The 5,411-nt window shown below is 45.9% G+C and overlaps 1 pseudogene; it reads left to right on the forward strand.

The window, feature by feature from the left end:
- Window positions 1-4,192: 4,192 nt before the first annotated feature.
- On the forward strand, window positions 4,193-5,081 carry LOC105720465 (tubulin beta-4B chain-like; annotated as a pseudogene).
- Window positions 5,082-5,411: the final 330 nt, after the last annotated feature.

Raw genomic sequence — 5,411 nt, forward strand, 5'->3', positions numbered from 1 at the left:
TTAATAACCAGAATATGTAAGAATTAAAACATGGCCAGCCTGGTGACTCATGCCTGTAATCCAAGCATTTTTGGAGGCTGAGGCAGGCAGATCACGAGGTCAGGAGTTCAACTAGCCTAACCAACATGGTGAAACACTGTCTCTACTAAAAATACAAAAATTAGCCAGGTGTGGTGGCATGCACCTTTAATCCCAGCTACTCGGGAGGCTGAGGCAGGAGAATCGCTTGAACCCGGGAGGTAGAAGTTGCAACAAGCAGACATCGTGCTGCTGCACTACAGCCTGGGTGACAGAGTGAGATTCCCTCTCAAAATAATAATAATAATAATAATCTTATTAAAAAACGGGCAAAAGCCAGGGCGTGCCAGCCCCACAGTGTGGTTCCAACTACTTGGGAGGCTGAGGTGGGATGATCTATTGAGATTGGGCAGCAGAGATTGCAGTGAGCTGAGATTGCCCTTCTGCACTCCAGCCTGGGTGACAGAGAGCATGTCTCAAAAAAAAAAAAAAAATTAAAAGTACAGAAGAGAGAGTTTAGAAACCCAAGAATATAAAGGGGAGTGTTTTGTGGTGTGGGAAATTCTGTATCTTGACTGTTGTGCTAGTGTCACAATTACAAACATTTGACAAAAACTCATTGTACACTTAAAATGGGTATATACTATTCTATGAAAATTATACTGTAATAAATTGATTTTCGCTTTTTAAAAGGACTTCTTAAGAAATCAACACAGTAGTAGGAACTAATTTACTTTCCTAAACCCATGACATATCACATAGATAAATTAAGTTCAGAAAGTAAAAATTAGCTCAGCCTGAGAAAGTGAAAAAGTCTGCCCTGCCATTCATCTGGCTGGAGTTTATAAGTCAATGTTATTCATGAATACTTTGCCATGCAAAGCATTGTGAACATTTTGGTGTGTTTTATCACAATGCTTTTGTTTGTTTGTTTGTTTGTTTGTTTTTGGAGACCTACTTCTGGCTCAAAAAGTAGAAAACACCACGTTGCTTGCCCAGGCTGTGGCCTAGGCTGGGGTACAGTGGTGTGATCTTGGCCTACTGCAACCTCTGCTTCCCAGGTTCAAGCGAGTCTCCTGCCTCAGCCTCCTGAGTAGATGGGACTACAGGTGCCCGCCACCATGCATCTGACCCAAGGAACTCTTTTCTTTGGTTTTTTGTTTCAGCCTCCCAGGGTGTCTGTTAAAGTGAGGGAACTCTTATTCAATAAGCGTCATGGGCATTCCTGGAAGCCCTCTGCAAGATCCTGTTTTAAGTTCTGCAAGTTTGGGGTCCAACACGTGTGTACCTTGTTTCCCTATAAATATATTTATATTTGTGAAAGCTTCACAGCCCCAAGAACACTGGTACTTAATCACTGGTTCTAGCACTAGTCTGTTAAAAACTGAAATATCCTTTGCACTCCGTCATTTTGGGGTTCACTGATGTTTTGCCACATCTGAGTCATCCCTTTTCTTCTGTTCTTGGAGGCTGCCCCTAGGGATTCCCTGTTCATCCAGTTTGATGGGAATCCTCAGAAACCCATCAGATACCAAAATAAATGGCTATATTCTCCTAGAATGCTTTTAATGGGGGAATTACATGTGACCAGGAGGTGAATGATTATTGTCATTTCCTTTGCAAAATGTGTTGCTTGTTAACTCTTGATTTACCCAAGGCAGGAGGAAAGAAAGAGAGGGAAACTGATCAGAGACTCCCATAAAGTTTTTGTTGTTGTTGTTTTGGTTTTTCTGTTTGGTTTTGAGATGGAATCCCACTCTGTCGCCCAGGCTGGAGGGCAGTGATGCGATCTCGGCTCACTGAAACCCCCGCCTCCCAGGTTCAAGCAATTCTCCTGCCTCAACCTCCTGAGTAACTGGGATTACAGGCATGCACCACCACGCTGGCTAATTTTTTTTGTATTTTTAGTAGAGACAGGGTTTTACCATGTTAGCCAGGCTAGTCTCAAACTCCTGACCTCTAATGATCCATCCCTCTCTGCCTCCCAAAGTACTAGGACTACAGGCATCGGCCATGGTGCCTGGCCTATATTTTTGTTTATACAAGTAATTTCATAAAGAAAATCTGAAAAAGGTGACTGAGTTGATTTAAAAAAAAAAAAAACACTATTCACTGAAAAAGCAGTACGAGCCTGGTGCAGTGGTTCATGTCTGTAATCTCAGCACTTTGGGGGGCCAGAGAGGTGGACAATCACATGCCACCAAGCCCAAGTAATTCTTGTCTTTTTTGCAGAGATGGGCTTTCACCATGTTGCTTGCCCAGACTGGTCTCAAACTCCTGAGTTCAAGCAATCCATCAAGCTCTGCCCCGCAAAGTGCTGGGATTACAGGAGTGAGCCACAGCACCTGGCCAAGCCACTGGGCACAGCCTCTTTTTTTCTGCTGCTATAACAGAATACCACATACTGGGTGATTTATAAAGAATAGAAGTTTAAGGCTGGGCTCAGTGGCTCACACCTGTGATTCCAGCACTCTGGGAGGCCAAGGTGGCAGATCACAAGGTCAGAAGTTCAAGACCAGCCTAACCAACATGGTGAAACCCCATCTCTATTGAAAATACAACAATTAGCCAGCCGTGGTGATGTGTGCCTGTAATCCCAGCTACTCAGGAGTCTGAGACAGAAGAATCCCTTGAAGCTGGGAGGGGGAGGTGGCAGTGAGCCAAGATCACACCACTGCACTCCAGCCTGGGTGACAGTCAGAGCCAGACTTCTTCATCCCCCTGTCCCCCCGAAAAAAAAAGAAAAAAAAAAGAAGAGAAATTTATTTGGCTCATGATTCTGGATGCTGAGGAGTCTAAGATCGAGGGGCCACAACTTGTGAGGGCCTTCTTGCAGTGCCATTCCATAGCGGACAGGCAAGCACGCACAGGACACCAAGAGTGTATGGAAACTGAGCTTATCCTTTTATCAGAAGCCCACTCCCTGGATAACCCCACCTACGCTCCAGATACCAGCATTCATCCATTCATGAGGGCAGAGGCCTCATAACCTAATCAACTCTTAAAGGTCCCACCTCTTATTCTTTCTTTTTTTTTTTTCCTAGATGGAGTTTTGCTCTTGTTGCCCAGGCTGGAGTGCAATGGCACGATCTCAGCTCACTGCAACCTCCACCTCCAGGATTCAAGTGATTCTGCTACCTCAGCCACCCAAGTAGCTGGGATTACAGGTGCCCGTGACCATGCCAAGCTAATTTTTGTGTTTTTAGTAGAGATGGGGTTTCACCATGTTGGCCAGGCTGTTCTTGAATTCATGACCTCAGGTGATCCACCTGCCTCGACCTTCCAAAGTGCTGGGATTACAGACATGAGCCACCGTGCCTGGCCAGGTCTCACCTCTTAATGCCATCACAATGGCAAATTTCAACATGAGTTTTGGAGGGGGCATTCAAACCACAGCACTTACCTTGCTTTGTTCTTCCTGAATCTCTTAGGATGTCTTCCCAAATTGTTTCATTTCTTTGTGGAAGAGGCAAAAGCAAATAGTTGTGCTTTGACATCCACCATCAGAATTTGAAATGATTTTTTTTTGTCAAGCTGGTTACTGCTTACTGAAACCTGAACTGATTTCACAGAACTCAGAATAACTCTAAATTAACCTAGGATTTAATTTGTTCAACTTTTCCTTTTTCCTCCCTTCCCTTTCATCAATGCTTGACACACCCACTCTTGGAACAGTCTTTCCTAACCCACTCGCTAGGCCCAACAGAGCGTAGGAGGAGCCAGAGAGTGTTTATATTTGACCCCAACACTTCTGAAGGCACAATCTCAGCTCACCGCAACTTCCACCTCCCCGATTCAAGTGATTCTCCTGTCTCAGCCTCCTGAGCAGCTGGGATTACAGCTGTGTGCCACCACATCTGGCCAATTTTTGTATTTTTAGTAGAGATGTGGTTTCACCATGTTGGTCAGGCTAGTCTCAAACTCCTGACCTCGTGATCTACCCGCCTTGGCCTCCCAAAGTGTTGGCATTATAGGTGTGAGCCACCACACCTGGCCCTCTGGTAATCTAAACATTTTTAATAAATAAAACATGTATTAGATATATAGTAGCTAACACAAAGGTATCTGAACATAAAATTAAGAAACAGCATATTGAATCCAGGAGTATATTTAAAAACACATAATAAAGCAGCAAAGTGGCCAGGCCCCCCAGGGTGAGGGAACTGGGTCTGGGATGGGTACCCTCCTCATCAGCAAGATCCAGGAGTACTCAGACAGGACCATGAACACGCTCAGTGTGGTGCCCTCACCCAAGGTGTCAGACATGGCGGTGGAGGCCTACAATGCCACCCTCTCCATGCACCAGCTTTTAGAAAACACAGACCAGACGAGACCTACTGCATCAATAATGAAGCTCTCTATGACATCTGCTTCAGAACCCTAAAGCTGCCATGCCCACCTATAGTGACCTGAACCACCTGGTGTCTGCCACCATGAGTGGGCTCACTACCTGCCTGCACTTCCCAGGTCAGCTCAGTTCTGACCTGCGGAAGCTGGCAGTGAACATGGTCCCATTCCCCTGCCGGCACTTCTTCATGTCCAGCTTTGCCCCACTGACCAGTGGGGGAAGTCAGCAGTCCCGGGCCCTGTCAGTACACGAGCTCACCCAGCAGATGTTGGATGCCAAGAACATGATGGCGGCCTGCGACCCCCACCACGACCGCTACCTGATGGTGGCCGCCGTGTTTAGGGACTACATGTCCATGAACGAGGTGGACAAGCAAATGCTAAATATCTAAAACAAGAACAGCAGCTACTTTGTTGAGTGGATGTCCAACAATGTGAAAACGGTTATCTGTGACATCCTGGCCCAGGGGCTAAAAATGTCTGCCACCTTCAATGGCAACAGCAGGGCCATCCAAGAGATGTTCATATGTATCTCAGAGCAGCTCATGGCCATGTTTTGGCACATGGCCTTCCCGTGCTGGTACACAGGTAAGGGCCTGGGTGAGATGGGGTTCACCAAGGCCAAGAGCAACATGAATGACCTGGTGTTCAAATACCAACAGTACCTGGATGCCACTGCCAAGGAAGAGGGCGAGTTCGAGAAGGAGGTAGCCTAAAGCCTCCAGTCACCGGGGAAAGCAGGAAAACGGTGTGAACTCTGTATTCACTCCCAGCCTGTCCTCTGGCCTGTCCCACTGTGTGTGCACTAGCTGTTTTCGCTCCATGTCCCATGCTGTACAGACACACCACTAAAGCATTTTCATAGTGAAAAAAAAAATTATTTCCACGTGATCTTTTTTTGCCCAATATACATTTTGTCTTCTATAAAATACCTGTGCCCTGCTTAATACTTCCGCATGTGGCTGAATCTGTGTATGTCATGAAGAATAATTATCTACAGATCGCAGATACAGATCTCAGCGTTTAACCGTATATGCGTTCCTGCA

Source organism: Aotus nancymaae, unplaced genomic scaffold (genome assembly GCF_030222135.1).
Source record: "Aotus nancymaae isolate 86718 unplaced genomic scaffold, 86718_ANA_hifiasm-v0.15.2.pri h1tg000033l, whole genome shotgun sequence".
Lineage (NCBI taxonomy): Eukaryota > Metazoa > Chordata > Mammalia > Primates > Aotidae > Aotus > Aotus nancymaae.